Source organism: Pelodiscus sinensis, chromosome 8, assembly GCF_052426305.1.
Source record: "Pelodiscus sinensis isolate ZL-2025 chromosome 8, ASM5242630v1, whole genome shotgun sequence".
In the NCBI taxonomy this organism is placed as follows: Eukaryota; Metazoa; Chordata; order Testudines; family Trionychidae; genus Pelodiscus; species Pelodiscus sinensis.
The window spans coordinates 9,706,091-9,725,231 of NC_143059.1; the positions used below are offsets into that span (position 1 = coordinate 9,706,091).

Below are 19,141 nucleotides of genomic sequence, written 5' to 3' on the forward strand. Positions count from 1 at the left end.
GTAATCTTAATACAATAATTGACTTTAAATCTAATTGTAATCATAATAGCATCTTATCCTGATTGTTGGGTTGCCAGGTTACAGCCTAGAACCTAGATAAAAGAACAAAGGAAAGAGGAAGTACTGACATTGAAATGTCAGATGCTGATGTTCAAGCAGTCAGAACTCTTCTACGTAAGCAGAAAAAGTAAGCATTAATTCCACAAGATTAGCCAGCATCTGGTGCTTTCATTAACCAACTAACGCTTGGAACTGGGCATTTCCCACTACAGAACACTCTGCCAGCAACAGGAGATGTGTGTCACAATCTAACAAGCCATTCTCTAGCAAATTTAAGTCTCTATAGACAGAAGCAAGGTTACAATTCAAACCTTGCCAGGTCACTCATCAGATGTTCATAACAAGCAGGTTTCGATAGACACAGTCTTAGGCACAATCTATACACAGAAGCTGTGCTGCTTTAAACATGGGCTTATCTAGACTACGTGGAACAGTCGAAAGAGGATATGCAAATTGTGGGAATTTGCATATCTTCTTCCGATCGCACTTTCGTTTCAAAAGTGAAAGCAGTTTAGACGCAGCTTTTGTGGCGAACACCCCCCCCTTGTCAAAAAGCCACTCTTCCTCAAAAAATGAGGTTTTGCATATCTTCTTTCGACTGTTCCGTGTAGTCTAGATAAGCCCATAGTGGCACTGTTAAAGCAGTACAAGCCCCTTTTGTAGGTACAGTTATACACCAGTATAAGGTACCGAATATTTACCGATGCAGCTTATTTCCAGTTTTTTATGCTATTAATAGAGGTCTGATAGCTACAGGAACTGGACTAAGTAGTACTGGTATAAGGCTCATTTACACCAGTAAAACTGCAACAGTAAGGGTTGTTGTGTTAACTAAAATGGATTATACACCTGCTTAGTTGAGGAATACCAGGAATAAACAGGTCTGAATCAGACGTAGAGTAGGAACTATGCATTAACATTCCAAACTCCAAGGTTTTTTTAGGATGCCCACCATGACTACATAGAAAAAATTCTAGATATATCTTAATATATCCACCAATCTCCACTGACCATCCCTTTGACAGACTTTCATAGATGTAGTAACTTGATAGAACTATCAAACAAACTCCTAAGAATGATTGAATTACACGGAAAACTGTCTTCATTACAGTACTACAAAACACAGTTTCCATTTGAAAAGGAGGGTTAGCAGTTAATCTCCTTTGCATGGCAGTTCTCCATCTTAAATGATACAGATATTAGAAGATCTTCTAGGGCTTTCTTTTTATGGAGCTCTGTACTTTTCTAATAATTTCCTATACGACTTAAAAATTCCCTCAGTCCCACACCTCAAAGGCCACTTCAGAAGAGATACCAATGAAGTCATCCAAGTTCAAATTAAGGGGGAGTTAATATTCCATATACAGGCAGTCCCCGACTTACGTGGATCCGACTTATGTTGGATCCGCACTTACGAATGTGGCTTTTCTCACCCCGGAGCTTGCGGGCGACAGGACTGCCCAGAGCGCAGCGGTCCCACCACCGCATCCTCCGGGGCAAGAAAAGCTGCTCCGGGTCTCCCTGCTGTGCTGGGGGGGGGACTCCCTCCCAGCACAGCAGGGAGACAGGAGCAAAGCTGCAGAGGGGGGCCTGTGCGGCTTTGCTCGGGTCTCCCTGCTGTGCTGGGGGGAGACGGGGCGCAGCTAGTGCGCCGCCCCGCCCCCGCCCCCCCCAACAGACCAGGCTTTTGTTGCGGGACGCCTGGGGTAGAGCAGCTGGGGTGCTGCCAGGTTGGTCCTGCGGGGGACCTACCCGGCAGCACCTCAGCTGTTCTGTCCCAGGAGTCCAGATTCAGCCGCTGTTGAAACTGATCAGCGGCTGATTCCAGGAAGCTGGGGGCAGAGCAACTCTGCCTAGGGCTTCCTGTAGTCAGCTGCTGATCAGTTTCAGCAGCAGCAGCTGAATCTGGAGCCAGTTCCGACTTACATACAAATTCAACTTAAGAACAAACCTATAGTCCCTATCTTGTACGTAACCCGGGGACTGCCTGTACTACTTCTGAAAAGTAAGTGACATGACCAGAGTGTCCTCTTCTTTAAAATGTACACTTTCCACCAAAGCCGGCACTTCTGAAAGAAAGTGATTCACATTTCCTGGCATAAAACTGAAGTAACTTCTTTCAACCCTGAAATGGCATGCAGCCAACACCATCAGCTGAGACCTGATAAAAAGAATACCTTATAGAGTACTCTAGAACAAGTAAAGTAATGTTCAGGCCACGGCATACAGAAACAGGGAACTATTTCCAAGGACGAGCAGCTTCATTTAAGTATATTCAAATTGGGCTTTGCATTTTATTTGTCTAGTGGTAATAGGAAAAAACAAACTTGTTATAAAGAGTAGCTCATATCCAATTCTCTTCAAGCTACTAATCCAAATTCACAGTGGTCATTAATTGAACGAGGAGTATTTATAAAGATTTTGATATAATGCATACTACAGAATTTGTACTTCTCATGACACTGGTTTAATAAAGCGAACACTTATACAAAAAAATAAGCCAAATCCCCAAACTCAAAGGTGAGGATAAGAAGTCATCAATTCGGAACACACTGAAATCTCTGCTATGGCCAACTGGAATTACTCAACTTTGACAATCAAATGGAGGATGAGACATGCTGGCCGTACATCAATTTAGAAGTCTGAAAAGACTGTACCTAAACTCTGATTTAAAAATGCAGTTAGATTCCTGCCTTAGGGATATTAAATAGCAGTTAGGAAGCTAGTCGAGCGATCCATGGCATTTCCATTGACTACTGTATTAGTCAATAAGGGGGTTCACTGCGGCACTCCTTGTTAGGCTCTTACTACATTTAAAAAGCAGAGGCACAGTGTGTGGGACCCAGAACGAGCCAGGACACCTCAGTCCCAGCTCACGACATTTCCCTTGCTACACCTCTGCCTCCCCTGTGCTCCATAGAGATGGTGCTGGAGGGAAACAGCTTTTAAGCTGATAGAGATGCAGCCATGTTAGTCTGGTCTAGCAGAAACAAAAGACAGGACTATCCAGCACTTTAAAGACTAACAAGATGGTTTATTAGGTGTTGAGCTTTCGTGGGCCAGACCCACTTCCTCAGATCAATCTGTGGGTCAATTTCTTCTGTGACATCAATATGTGGGTCGAGATCCATCTGTTTTTAAAAATTCTGCAAGAATACCTTGGAAAACTCTTCAAAGTAGAAAGAGAAAATTGACCAATATCACCGAACCAAGAAAAATCATTAATGGTAACGGCTTGCCTTCCACCGTGGTGGTGAACATGAACCACTGTGTCAAAAAAACCAAAAGCTCCATTGGCAGCAGGGCATGTACCCGAAATGTGAAATTATTTTCCTACATCACTCACCCTGCTCTGGTGAGGTTTCGACAGAGCAAGGGAAGAGGAGATTCCTTCTGGGTTTGGAAGAATAGAAGATACCTGAACTGGCAGCAGCAGAGGCCATGTGTCATGGGCCCCTCTTTTTCCCCTCCCTTCACTTGCCTTCACCACATGAGGGCTGATTGTCTTCTCCTTTACATCCCTAGATAGCTCACAAGGAAAGGGAAGGAAATAACATTTTAAATGGGTAACTAGTTAAACTACATGTTTAACTGTTAACAGTGAAGGGCTGTAGCCAACCTCGCCTCAAGCGGGGGCTGCTCCAGCCCCGCCTGTCCTCTGGGTAACTCGTTACCACATAAGCATACAGGTAAAGCTAATTCTTACTGGGCAGCCAGTTAACCCACTACATCCCTAGCGCTCTACGTCCCTAGTACTCACATGGCGCATGTGTGTGCTGGAGGGGGCGGAGCGCAGCGAAGTGGGCAGGGCTCTGGAGCTTGTCTTTCTTGTTACCACTGGATTACAGTGCTGGGGCTGAGTGACTGGTTCCCATTTGGTTATGGCAGAGCACGTGCAGGGCTGATACCATTTGCTGCCTTGGTGGAACAGCCATTGTGGGGTGGAGGTAAGACATGGTCTTCTTTCACCAGGATGCTTACAGTACATCTGGGCAATAGGTTCCCATTGTGATTTATACAATAAGTCTCCTGTGCAGTCTAGCATGGTTGCCCCAGTTAGGAAACAGTTTTCAATAAAGCTGCAGCCACTGCATTTAACTATAGTATAGTATCTGTCTCATTGTTTTCATGTCTACAACAGAGACAGAAGTAATGGTACCAATTTTGTCTCCAAGAATAGATTGGTACAGGTCTAAGTGCAGCATTAGACATTGCTTCCCAACTGAAATCTTTATGGATACCAATTTCCTTTCCTTTTTTATTTTTCAATAGAATCATAGAACACTAGAACAGGAAGGGACCTCGAGAGATCATCAAGTCCAGTCCCCTGTCCTCACAGAAGGACCAAGCACCATCTAGATCATCCCTGATACTTGAGAGCAGGTTGGGTAGACCCGTATCTCCAGTGATGGAGATTCCACAGCCTCCCAAGGCAATTTATTCCAGTGCTTAACCACCTTACAGTTAGGAATTTTTTCTAATGTCCAACCTAAACCTCCACTGCTACAGTTTAAGCCCATTGCTTCTTGTCCTAAGGTTTTGCAAATGCACTGTTTTTCAGTGTAGGTAACATCACTAGAAGCAATTAACTGTTTTTGTATGCTTCCCTGTTCACTGGAGGTGACAAAGAAGGGTAAGGGGAGGAACCACAGAAATACAGCCAACAGCATGAACAGAATGGGAGTGCATTACAAAAATAAAGACATCCATTGTTCTATTCATAGTCTTACTGCTGGCATGAAGTGCAAAATGCTTTCATGTACAATTAAATACAAATTCCAGCCCTTCATCCCGATGCTTTAAAATAACATTTTACAATCCAAAGAAACAAGGTTTGATGTGAAACTAGCAACAAATGCATCAAAGCTAATACATTTAGGGTGTGTCTAAACAACAGGGTTTTTTTCTTTTTTTTAAGTGGCCTTTTTCGAAAAAACTTCTCCTGCGTCTAGTAAATCGAAAGAACATGGCCGTTTTTCGACCGCGGAAAATTTTACGAGGAGCAACACCGTTTTTCGAAAGTGCTCTTTTGAAAAAAAGGTGCTATGTAATGCAAACTATGCTTTTTCTAGAGCATCCAGACTGCCTGCGTGCTCTCTCAGCTGCTTTTTCGAAAGTACTAGTTGTAGTCTAGACGCTCTTTTTTCAAAAAAGAGGCTTTTTCGAAAAAGCCTCTTTTGAAAAAGGTGTGCAGCCTAGACGTACCCTTAGAATGAACTGAAAGGAAGTTGAGAAATTTAGTAAATCCATGATCAGTGAGATTCTTTCGAAGTAAGAGTTGCCAGTACCAAGGTTTTTCTACATACAGTATATCTACACTATGCAGTTTTTAGCAACAAGGCTGTGTCAACACCGACCTGTCACTGAAAGTTAGTGCGTGAATGCTGTCTGTTGGCATTTTGTAGACAAAATACTTCCACCCCCAATAAGAACACAAGAATGACCATACAGGGTCAGACCAAAGATCCATCCAGCCAGGTACCCTGTCTGCCAACAGTGGCCAACACCAGGTGTCCCAGAGGGAGTGAACTGAACAGGTTAAAAAAAATCATCAAGCGATCTCTCTCCTGCCATCCATCTCCACCCTCTGACAAACAGAGGCTAGGGACACCACAGGTAATACCTGTATTTTACTTTTGGATGAAGGACAAGATGAAAAAAACATTACCACCTGTCCTTAGAAGACACTAATTGAGGGGAATTTTACAACCAGCATTCAGATGGACACACCAGCTTTAGCTAATAGTGACAAGAAACCTTTGCCAACCATCTGAAAACATTTAATTCATTTATTTGGGGTTTTTTTGATTGACAACTTCCCAGTCAAAGCAACTTTCTGGGAAGTTATAACTTGCATAGCTACAGACCTTCGACTCTGCCTACCTCTTGATTTATTTAAACACACCTCCCAGAGGCATACAACTCCAGAGAAATAATGGAATTTTTAAAAGACAGCGAGAGCTTAAATAACTCATAATTAAGAGAGACAAGAGGGTTCTTAGAGTCAATTTCCAAGAGTGCACTCAGTTTTCTAAATTAAAGGATTTCATTTAGTCCCACATAACTGTTTTTCTTCAGTAAAATTCAGGGCAAAACTCCAAAGGTGGCTGAATTAATTTCTTAGTCCCAAGATAACACCTCAGTATCACTGAGGTTTTAGGCTCAAGAGCTTGTTTTCCTCAACGACCAAGTATCATCACTGCCCCCATTCTACAATCTTTTATACATAACCCCAATATTGTAAGGAAACACAGTAGACCATATTATACAAAGCATGTGTTTAAGAGTGTTACGGGGAAAGTAGGAGCTGGAAGCATCAGGAGAAGATTTCCGTGAGCACATAATATGGTTCATTTAGCACGTACCGTGTGTGTTGCCCTTTCCATAAATGAACAATGCAACTTAAGAGGATAGAGTAAACTTGAAATTTAACCATCACAAAGTTGCATTAAGCAGAAATAGGCACCAACAGCTAGAGTCTGTAAGTCTCAAAGTCTTCCAGAAAGAAACCTTTGCCCACAGAAAATCCTAGAGTGGCAGGGAATGTTTTCTGTCACTTACGGTACAGGGAGCTTTTACTCCAACCCTGAAGATATCAATCTGGCCATATTGGGAAATGCTTAAAGAACCCTGCAAAGAAGGGACTACTCTGCAACAGAGTATACTTGAAGGAACGCCAACTTTTACAGATCACCTACCAGTTCTGGTTGAGATATACAAACTCTCAGTGCTCTGTTCTCTATACTTATTTCTCAAAGAGTAATCAATCAGCACCCAGGCCTCGATTTTAATGTTCTAGGAAGAAAACGGGATTGACCCCAGGCACAGACACCACCTATCTCCATGAACAGGGGGTGTCACAACAGCTGTGCTCATTGTGGATAGCTCTAAGGTACCCAAAGAGTGCAAAGGGACATGCTGTCATAAAGCTCAGAGCTCTATAACCCCTCTTTGCAACAACCACAGATCTGACCACCATCCAAACTTACATGCAAAACTCAGCTCTTTGACTCTTTGGCATTTCCACAACAGTAGACAACAAACAAGGGTAACATGGATGATTACCTGTCCACGAGGCAGGGAGCTTATAAATACAGGAGGTGTAAGGAACTCATGCCCTCAAAGATAGGTTCAGGATCTTGAGGCCAGAGTTGCTGAAGTAGAGGAGCTGAGGTATACAGCAGTGTCATCCCAGCTCCTGTCTGACAGCCTCTGTGCTCCCAAGTTGGATGAATGCCTCAGGCCAGGAGACCATCCATATGGCACAGAGAGCAGTGATTCCATAGTTGGGACCCACTTTCCAGGAGAACTCACAGTATCAGCTTGCACTGAGGTACTGCACTGCAGACTGAACCTCAGTTATTCAGATAGTATAAGCAATAGTAGTGGGCATGTGAATATTAGAAACAGATTGTTGGGTGTGAGATGAAGGAGAATGCTGCATGGTGCTGCCTTCGCACCATCTCATAAGACATTTACACAGCCTCAGAAAAACTGCTACAGAGGAGCCAGTGATCATGGAGTTCATTCATACCAATGCAAGGGGAAGGACATAGGTCCTGGCTGCAAGATCAGAAATTAGTGCAGAACCTCCACGGTAACACTCACGTACAGAGCCAATAAGACAGGCAAAACTGCATGATTTCAATGTGTGGATGAGATGGCATAGGGAAGAGAGATTTAAGTTTATCAGGAATTGGGCAACTTTTGGGGGAAAGGAGTGACCTGTAGAGGAGAAATAGGCTCCACCTAAACCAAAGGGAACCAGATGGCTGGCATTTAAAATTAAAAGAACTGAGGGCTGAGCAAGGGCCGACAGGTGCAGAGGAGCACGTGGTTAGAGTAGTGATATCCTTTAGGAATGAGTTTATTGAAGAAAGAAGTTGATACGGTACAAGCAGAAGTAGCGATGAACAGTCAAATGAAACAGAGCCCCACTTAAATGCACAGAGGGTTGAATTGAATATTGACAAATAGTGCATATATACAAATATTAGGAATCTAAACACTAAGGATATGTCTACACTTGCACCCTCTTTCGATAGAGGGATGCAAATGAAGACGTTCAAAATTGCAAATGAAGCCAGGATTTAAATCTCACACTGCATTTGCATAATCGCGTTATGGAGCTATTTCAAAACAACACGCTGTGTAGAAGCGTTATTTTGAGAGAAAAATCTCTGAAAATAAACTTCATTTTGAGGAATAAGGGTTATTAGTTATTTCGAGAGAAGGGTTTTCTCTTGAAATAACGCATCTACACAGCGTGTTTTATTTCGAAATAGCGCCATAACATGATTATGCAAATGAACTGTGAGAGATTTAAATCCTGGCTTCATTTGCCATTTCAAATTCTTCATTTCCATCCCTCTATCGAAACAGGGTGCAAACGAAGACATACCCTAAGAGAGGTGACCTAGAGTGTGGCACTAAAGGAGGATATTGATATAATAGGCAACATGAACATTTGGTGGAATGAGGATAATCAATGGGATACTAACACCAGGTTACAAAATATATAGGCATGGCATATACATCATGCTGGTCCAGAAGTGACAAAAAAATCAACACCATGAAAAATTCAACATCAGACCTATGAAGGCCCCACTTACATGTGCTATGTGTCATCAATAGGTTGCTAAAAATTCATCTCTCCTCTTAGTGACACGCGTTTTATTAGCCACCTGTCACAGGAAATAATTTCCAAGCTACGTGTGATTAATATAGGAACTCACTATCACCTGCAATATAAAAAGATTACAGAAGTAGTCCATATATACAAAGTCTGGTAAGTGGCCCATTGAAGACAAGTGACTCCATGAAGTATACAGCAAACGCCATTTACTTTATTATCCCTATAAAATAATTTCCTCTTGCAAACAAAAACACTTATCCAACTAAATCAGCTCTGTCTCTCTCTTTGGAAAGCTTTTAAGCAGTCTCTAATCAACCACAGGAAGTCCCTGCGGTTGGGACCTAACCTGAGAGTTGTGCCACTGTCAAAGGGAAGTGGTTATCACACTTGTAATAATCAAACCACAAAAAAGCCTGGTTTTAGCCTTAAAAGGCTTCCACTTCCTCACACTGCAGAAGTCTTGATGAGACTGTATAAAGCCAAGCCCGAACTGTAAGTGTCAGCTTGAAGACAGCTAAGTGATTTGCCAATAAAAATGTTTTTCCTCTTAAGCAAGTTTTAGCCATTCAGTTTGTTTTTAAAAACACTCAGTATTTCATGGATAAATTATAAAACCTGGCTGAAGTATTTGAGAATCAGTTCTCCAAGATAAAGAACAGAGTGAAAAATCAAACACAGGGTCACATTAACCCCTTTTAAGAGACACAAGGAGGAGCAAGGGGGAAAAGACAAGGTAACAGGACTCCTCAAGTGCCTTGTGTATTCTCCATTCTCCTCTCTCCACAAGGGGAAGGAATCAGAAGCCACACAAAAGGAGGGCTGACAAATCTACCCACACAACTTGAAAACTTTAAAAGCATCTGTAGGTCTCAAGAAGCGACTGGTGAAGGTGAGACAGGGGCAGCCCCCAGCCATGAGTTCCCCTCCCCAACGCTGCTACTCCTCTCCATGCCCCTCCTCTTCCCCATCCCCAGAGCCATGTGGCCCAAGGGACCAGCAGGGCGACCCTTACACCCCCCCCCCCGCCACTCACGGACAGCACTGGAGCAAGGGGAGCAACAGCCTCAGCTCATTTTACTCCCCCAGCTGCATCGCTCCACTTCCTGCCAGTGAGTGTGGGGCAGTGCCACCTCCCCAAGCAACACGGACAGAAGAACTCAGTGAGCTGGAGCCACTGATCCATTTGCCCCGTCACTGCCAACGGGGGTGCGTGTGGGGGTCACTGTTGTGGGCACCAGACCCTCCCACTAGTCCCCACCGCTGCTGTCTGTGCCCCTTCTATCCACACCATTTGGGGCACACGTGACCCCTCATGCTTCCCCACATGACCCCTGTGGTAGGACTAATGCATTATCCTAACCTACCCTAACCCCGCCTTCCCTCCCAATTTTTACTTATGCTGTTCCTGTCCACCACCTCATGGGCCCACCTCCAAGGCAGTGCAAGGGGTGGGGGCTCAGGTGAGGGTTAGGGTGCTAGATCAGTGAGGTTCAACCTGTAGTGGCTTCTGGGTGGGTGTATCAGGAAAACAAGTTGTAGAAACCTTAGACCAGGATTATCATGAGCTGCAAACGGGGCCACTAGGTTAGAAAAAAAAAAATCAATGTCAGGAAGACGGCCGGGGCGAAGATAAGATGTGGTTTTTAAAGTGGCCATGCTGCTTTTCCGAACGGCAGAGGACACTGGGGATCTTATAACCTCACGTTGTGTTTCCAGTTTACTCGCACAGTTCTCGGATTTCAAGAAGAGGAAGTAATATCGGAAAACATTAAAGCTACATTAATTAGTTACACTGAGCAACTAAATGGTACTGTACTTGCCTCAACTGCAAACTTCATATCCATTAAAATTACAACACTTTATCAAACTGAATTACTAAGTGACCTCAGGGACAGCATTTCTGAACTGATACAAGTTAATGTATTTATATGGCACATAAATCCTTAATAAATAACCCTTGTATGCAAGTCAGCATCATTTAGATACAAACACCATTTAAGGAACATAAAATCAGCATGCTGTATTTTTCTGCATATTAAATAACTGCTATAAAAGCTATCAAAATAAATCATGGAAATATAAAAAAGAGCCGGAGTATATTCTTCTTTCTAAAATCAAATATATTCTCAGTATTTCATTGCTTGTCTATGCATCTTAAACTATACAGTTTCAGTTAGATATACATAGTCTAGTTGCAACAACACTAAAATAATGGACCCTAAAACAGCCACTTGAATATGATTAGCCCATATACCAACAGCCTAACTACAATAAGCAAAGAAAAAGGTAGACTGCACAAGTGAGTGCTTGCTTAGTACCAACTGTCGCAAGGAATATTCTTCTACAATGGCTCTCAAACATGGGTTACACACACACACACATACACAGCAAGAGTAATTATTCATGGTGTAAAATCCTCACAACAGAGTCCATATATCTACTGTATTTTATGCTACTTGGCAGTGTAAAACAAAAGGGTATAATTTATTGAAGCCCAAGTCACTGGGACACCAACTGACAGGTTCTACAATCAAACACAGCAACCTGCTGACAATGCACATTGGACAGCCAAGCATACAAAAGGCTGTTGTTCTGAACTAGCCCCAGCATAGTGGCTGAACCAGTTGGCCCAGTACTTTATGCTGGTCTATGTTACAACAAAGACTTGCTATGACCTTACCATACAATTAGTATGTTGGTGTAGAATTACAAAGCTCTAAAAAGTCATTCACAGATGGATTTTAGTACTGCAATGCAACTAGTTGCTCTGTTTGTTTGTTTGTTTTTTAAGATTTAGGATTAGTTCCTTTATAGAACATTCAGGACAAAAAAAAAATTGAGGAACTAATAGTGCTACTTTTGTATGAGAATAAATTATACTTCCTATCGCTTATGAACATCTAAGGATTTACATTCTAAATATTCTATTAATATTACACAATAATCATTGTAGTTTACAATAAAAGCATAATGATGTGCACACAACAGCATGCATGCATACCATGAGACGGAAAAAGTCCCTGTCACTCCCAATGTCTACTTTAAGGTGGAGGTTTAATGTGTTGGCCAAATCAATCAGCAAGTAAGGGGGGCATAGCACAGCATGAGAAGCAAAAAATAAATCATTTTAGTTGTCCCAACTGCTGGGAACACTGACAAAAATAAATTTCTCTTCAAACAGAAGATAGGAAGGGTGAGAACAACAGGAAACTCATGGGAAAAAGAAGGGTGAACAGCCCGATGCTTGCCAAATAGGCCAAGAGAAGAGAGATTGAAATAAAAAGCAGAACCTGCAAAAGGATTCTTGAACATTCTCAAAACCACTATAAAGACACACATCTCACCTAAGAACTACTGTATGTTCTCCCTCAAACACACAATTCACCTGCTTCAGCACTAACAGAAGCGTTTAGGCTTTATGATACTAACTAGCCATCTAACTCTACAGCACTGATCCTGCCCCAGTGACATACTCTTAGTGAAAAACTACTTGAAGACAGGCTCCCGTCTCATTGTTATATTTAAACAAAGAAATGGGTGAAGTAATGTTTTATTGGATCAACTAATAGGAAAGGTACTAACAGTATTACAGCTAAATAAGATCAGACTCTTTACCATAAGCAGCTGGCACATACTAAGGTGAAACAGCCTTGAATAGCCCCATAAAAATGTGCCATTTCTTTCCCTCCTTTCATTCCATGGACTTCCTATTTCAATTCATATGGTTTTCAACTGCCCTTGTAAACCATGCACCTGCCACCTCTGCCCAACAGCATAAATGCTAGGCTGTTGACCAGTCTGGTGATGAGCCATATGAACCCAACTTGGACAATCCTGCAGTATTTCATGAGTTCCAAAACATTCACAGAGCAGCTTGTCACATTGGACCATCGATACTGGGCTAAGGACACATGCACTACGTGATAGGATTGTGTCGGGATGCTTGTACGGGATGAGGAGTAGCAAGTGAAGAACTTCTGGATGCACAGATCCATCTTCGTGAAACTATGTGCACAGCTCGCCCCAACACTGTGGCACAAGGACACTGAAATGAAACCTGCCTTCACTGTGGTCAGCATGTGCACACTGTGAACTTCAGACAGCTACCGGTGAGTTGCCAATCAGTTTCGGATTGGCAAGTACACCATGCAGATCGCAGTGATGCAAGCATGCAGGGTCATTAATCGCCTCCTGCTACAGAGGACTGACTCTTGATAATGAAATAATTGATGGCTTTGAGGCAGAGGGATTCCCTAATGCGGCAGGGAGACAAATGGAACTCATATCCTAATTCTGGCCCCATATCATCTTTCAACACTGTATATCAACTGAAAGATACTTCACACTGTGATCTCACAGGCCCTAGTGGACCACTGTGGCCATTTCACTTCACTGACATCAATAGGAATGGGGGGGGAGCAATTAGGGAGCGTGCATGACACGTGCATCTTTTGGAACATTGGATTGTATAGAGCGCTACATGCTGGGACTTAACTTTGAACAAATTAGGGAAATGCAACCTAGATGGAGTTCCTGTATGATGGGTGCAAAACTGGTTGGAAAAAACATTGCCAGAGAATAATCATCAACACTTCACAATCAGCCTGGAAGGGCATAATGAATGGGGTTCTGCAGGGATCAATTATGGGGCCAGTTCTGTTCAGTATCTACATCAATGATTTAGGTAATCATCTTATAAAGTTTGCAGATGATACCAAGTTGGAAGGGGTTGTAAGTGCTTTGGAGGAGAGGGTCCTAATTCAAAAAGATCTGGACAAAATGGAGAAATGGTCTGAAGTAAACAGGATTAAATTGAATAAGGACAAATGCAAAGTATTCTACTTAGGAAGGAATAAGCAGCTGCACATATACAAAATGGCAGAGGACTACCTAGTAAGGAGTGCTTCGGAAAGGGATCTATGGGCTCAAAGTGGACCACAAGCTTAAGATGAGTCAACAATGTGATAGTTACACACACACACGGATGTATTAACAGATGTATTGTAAGCAAGACACAATTAGCAATTCTTCTGCTCTACTATGCACTCATTAGGCCTCAACTGGAATACTGTGTCCAGTTCTAGGCACATTTCAGAACAGATGTGGAGAAATTAGGGATGGTCCAGAGAAGAGAAATAAAAATGATTAAAGGTCTAGAAAACCTATGCATTCCCCACAGACAGCAGCCTCTGTCTGCAGCAGCCCAAGCTGATCCTTAGTCACCTGGGTCCCCACCCCTTTCATAGGAGCCTCCCCTGCTTCCCTCCCTTCCCCCCACGATGACAGAGGCAGCAATGCTTGGGGGGGGGGGGGAAAGAGAGAGGAGGCAGCACCAGAGAGCCGGTGCGGGGGGGGGGGGGGGGAAGTCAGCTTTTAAGTCAGCTCCCTCAGCACTAGCTCCTGTTACTCCTCTCCCCCCCCCCCCCACACACGATCACCCTCTGCCTCTGGTACTAAGGCAACAAGTGGGGGGGAAATGCAAGTAGTTGAGACGATTAACCAGTAAGCCTAGGCTTATCAGTCATATACTCAACTACTAGTTTACATCCCTACTGCCTACAGCTGAAATTTTTGAAATGTTGCAGCAAAAAGTTGTCATTTCTGAGAATGAATTTAGGGGAAAATTTGCTCATGGTCAATATTTCAACCATTTTATCAATTTCTAGCATTTTCCTGCTTTGGAAGAGGGACCAGATCTGGCACAGGACTCACATTAATGTCTGGAATGTGTCTTTCATCATCCCCATCAGAATTTGCTCAAAATTGGACTGTTTATAAACCCCTGAAAATTTAATTGTGCAAATGCTCACAAACATGATTTTGGCAGCTAATTTCCCCAAAGACTTCATCTGAATTGGCTATGCTCTATCCCTACACACCTCCATGCCAACTGGACATGCATGAACCATGCCCACAGCTCTAGGGGCAGAGAAAAACTTCTCTTGTAATTACTCTTCCCAGACAGCTAATGCCTACGTAATCTTAATTTGGTTCCCTTGTATGTATGCATCTTGATTCAATCTTCACATGCACATTTTTCAAAGGCCTGCTTCCTCAAATGTAGGAAAGTGTTCATTTTAACAAAAAAATTTTAAAAAGTCACTGTAGTGAAACTCATCTGCATTAATTTAAGAAAAACAAGCACCTTTTCTAGGTTTCAGACAGTACATTTCAAAGGTTTAATGACTGAGGCCCAAACCAGAGGTGTTTTGTTTAACTAAAACCCGTAATTGAAGAAATATATGCTTTCAGAAATTCTCTCAATTCAATGAAAATGTTTCTTTGAGTTTAAAACCATTTGCCTACAAAACAGGGCTGTGAACCCTGCTCTAAACAGTAATCACCACCCTTACCAGTGATGCTTACCAGTCACGGTTAACTGGCAGAGGCTGGAACAGCCTACAGCCTGATGCAGGCAGGTAGTTGCTCCAGCTCCGCAGGACCCACCACCAGCAAGGGTGCTCCAACCTGGCCGGCACAACTCCCAGCCACCGCAGGCCCAGCCTGGCTGGAGTAGCGCCCAGCTGCCCTCATTTAAGCAGTAACCAATTACACATAACATTCAAGTTAAACATAACCGGTTAAGTGATTAAGCGGGATCCCTATTATAGAGCTTGCCATTCAAACATTGGGCCATGATACCAGAAGGGCTTATTTTCCATGGGCAAGCTAAAGTGCAAAGACACAGGAAAAAATGGTGGAAAGTTAAACTTATTAAAACCAAAAAAAGTAACTGAGTCAACAAATTGCTTACACACATGCCCAATTTTAAGCACATGAGCAGTCCAACTGAAGCCACAAGAAATACTTACGCCTTAAAAGATGGGCACCTGCTTCAGTACTTTACTCAACTGGAGCTTTAAAGGATTCATAATTAAGTAAGGCGGGGGTTCTCAAACTTTGTGATACCACGACCCCCCCGGGGGTCAGGATCCCCAGTTTGCGAAACGCAGAAGAAAGAAATTCTCTTTTCAGGCTCTGGGACAACACTCCAGGAACAGCAGAAGGGCTGGCATTCACCCTGTGAGGCCCAGATAGGAGTTCCACGGGGGAAAGAGGCTGGGTGGCCAGGGACCAGAACCACAGATGTTGTCCGATGAGAGGAAATCCAGACTATAGAGGTCCAAACTTGACATGCATATGGAGATTCAAGATTTGTGAAGCTTTCTGATAAAGACATTTTTTAAATAATATTTACAGTTGAGGAATATTAAGTCCAATACTATCAGCATAATTCTACAGATTTTACTCAGGCAATTTCACCAACATCAGAATTTTGCCCTGTTAAGAACCAAGAACCAAAAAAGTCAATGACAGTATTTTTTGCAACACTCAAACCTTTGAAATTTCACTGCCATCACAGAAATGAGACTTGAATTTTCCCCTTTCTGCTAACTAAATGACAATGATGGGTTTGCAAGATGACAGATGCCACTAGCAAGATGAAAAGGAAAATAATATGAGATTGTCAAGGGAATATTTTAATGAAATTCATTTCTAACTTCTGAGAAATGAAGATCAAAATGTTTCAGATTTCAACTTTCTCTGTAAAGTACATTTTACTTTCTAATTAAGATATTTCTGTAAGCACAGTCTCCATTTTGTACAATAATTAATTTTAAGTCATACCTCTAGTAAAATAGCACACAGATAGATGGAGGATATAATGATCAACTCCACCAAATGTATCCCACTGGCATTGGCTAACACATTCACGTTTGAGAATTACTCAGGATTGTTTTCGTAGAGATTCATCAAGAAGGTTCAGATTACCTTACCAACAATCAGTGCGTCCTGTGAGCAGAGTGCTTGAGTAGCCACTCAGGAGAGAATCAAATGCCACCAAGAGTGCCCACAGCCGGCAGCATGTGTTTCCACTTGCGGTGCACATCAAATACCATGGTGCACATAACATTTATTTGCACACGGATTTAAAAAAAAAAAAAAAAAAAAGAGTAGCACTGGCAACAGCCCTTAAAAACTCTCGTTTTACCTTATTTCTGTATTGTTAAAATTCTTCTGTGTTAGACTCCTTTTTTATTTTAACAAAACAATCTCGATTTTTTAAAAAAGAATATAAACTGTACAAGAAAAAAAAGTCACGCAACATGCTAAACCACGTGGGTGCGTCTAGACTGCCAAGATTTTGTGCGAAAGCATTTGCTTTTGCGCAAAATCTTGCCGCCTGTTTACACTGGCCACGAGAATGTGTGCAAGAACGCTGACTTTGTAATGCACAAAATCAGTGCTTCTTGCGCAAATACTTTGATGCTCCCATTCAGGCATAAGCCCTCTTGCGCAAGAATACTTGCCCAAAGGAGCCAGTGTAGACAGGAACATTAATTTCTTGCACAAGAAAGCCTGATGGCTAAAATGGCCATCGGAGCTTTCTTGCGCAAGAGAGCGTCTACACAGGCATGGATACTTTTGTGCAAAAGCAAATCTTTTGCGCAAAGGCACATGCCAGTCTAGATGCATTTTTGCGGAAATACTTTTAACGGAAAAACTTTTCCATTAAAAGTATTGCCGCAAAATCATGCCAGTCTAGACACAGCCTACATGTTTTACAAAAGTGAACCCTGATCTGTTTTAGCACTTCACACCTACAAGATTTCCTTCTCACATATACAGGCAGTCCCCGGGTTACATGGATCCAACTTACATCGGATCCCTACTTACAAACGGGGTGAGGCAACCCCACACTAGCTGCTTCCCTCCAGCAGACCAGGGAGATGCGAAGCTAGAGTCCCCGTCCACCCCCCCCCCCCCCAGCAGACCAGGGAGACGCGGAGTGGCTTTTCTCAGCAGACACCTCAGCTTGAGAATAAAGGACTGAGGGAAGTGAGGTGTGGGAGAATAAAACTGAGCTCTGGAGAAATGTTTGGCTAGAGTTTCCCCTACAATATGTACCAGTTCCGACTTACATACAAATTCAACTTAAGAACAAACCTACAGTCCCTATCTTGTACGTAACCCGGGGACTGCCTGTACCTGCTTTTTAGTCTACAAGTAACACTCTACTGTATTTACTTCTAAATACACTGTTAGACAACTGTGGCGGGGTAGCCCCGCCCCTCCCGGAAACCGCCGGGACACCGCAACCACGGGGGGAGAACCCACCCCCCGGAGGGGAGCGGATCACCGCCCGCCGTCCCCGAACGGCGGGGCCGGCACACCGGCCGGGTGACGAGCCGGGGCCGACAGGCAGTGCAGAGACGGGGGCGCCGGCACACCGGCCGGGTGACGAGCCGGGGCCGGCCGGCAGCGCAGAGAGGGGGCGGGGCCGAGCAGACGTGGCAGAGACGTCACGGGGAGGACGGCCCTGGGAGGGGCCAGAGGCCGACGAGGGGGGTGACGTGATCTGCCTGCGACCGGCGGGCAACTCAAAAGGTCGCAGCGGACCAGCCGTAAGGGGGAATGCCGAGGAGACGCACCCCCCCCGCGAGCCGGCGAGTGGTCGACATTATTGGAGGCCCTGGGCAGGGTCAGAGGAAGGGCCCAGGTGAGCCTATGGGACCTGGGGGAAGAAGCAGCCCAGGGCGGGGACGCGGACCCTGAGGGCAGGGGAGTTTAGGGGTCTCGACCCCCCTGCTAGGTGGGGGAGCCTTTTCCCCGACCTTAGGGCCCTGGGCTGGGGTCCGGAGAGAGGGCGGGCCCGGACCCCCTTCCCCCAACCGCCTAACCAAACCAATTGGAATCGGTCGCGTCAAGGCGTCGATAAATCGGAGAACCGAGGGGGGCGGACGTAAGCCCCTCCGCACAGGGGGAGAACCCCCTACAACAACTTACTGTTATCTTACAATTTAGACATTCATCTGAAACAGTTTGACATTCTTTGAAAAATGGAACAAACCTTTTCCACCTAATGATCACTTTGTTGCACAATCACAGTTGATACACACACACTTTTAAGAAAACCCTTTCATTCCTGTATCAGAATAAAAATCACACAATACACATAAAACTCTGACTCAGCCAGAGTCACAAGACTGTTAGAGCCATAACAACATTTTAACAAGCATAACTACTACTAGGACACTTCATGTTATTTTGCAGTTACCATAGTAGCTGCAACGCTACCAGCACATCTCACTGTCTAGTACACCATAGCAGAAGAAGCTGTCGGTAAATTCTCTATATGATTTTTCAACTATGGACATTTCTTTTTTGGACTACACAGCCCAATATATTTGACAGTTTTCCAAAAAGTACTAGTTTAACTCTCGTTATCTCAGAACTAACACACACGTTTTGATACAGAAAGAGCTGTAAAAGCATTATTCAGCTGCTCCAATCACCAGAAATGCGAAACAACTTGACCTTACCTGAAATCTCCATCAATTTCATCCCAAATTAAAATCATATTGAAGTGATATAAAGGTAGCTGGTAGCCATGCAGATACAAGTTCCCAACAGTACAGTTCTATCAGTTTTCACTGCTCTAAT

At 43.6% G+C, this 19,141-nt stretch overlaps 1 protein-coding gene and 1 non-coding gene across 3 annotated transcripts in view; both read right to left on the reverse strand.

Annotated features, from left to right (window-relative positions):
* DLG5 (discs large MAGUK scaffold protein 5) overlaps window positions 1–19,141 on the reverse strand; it is a 172,634-nt gene that overhangs the window by 125,544 nt on the left and 27,949 nt on the right. The gene's annotated exons all lie outside the window — the stretch shown is intronic.
* Window positions 14,399–14,465, reverse strand: LOC112544324 (small nucleolar RNA SNORD109A). Its single transcript, XR_003087673.1, has one exon. It is a non-coding gene; the product is annotated as a small nucleolar RNA SNORD109A (small nucleolar RNA).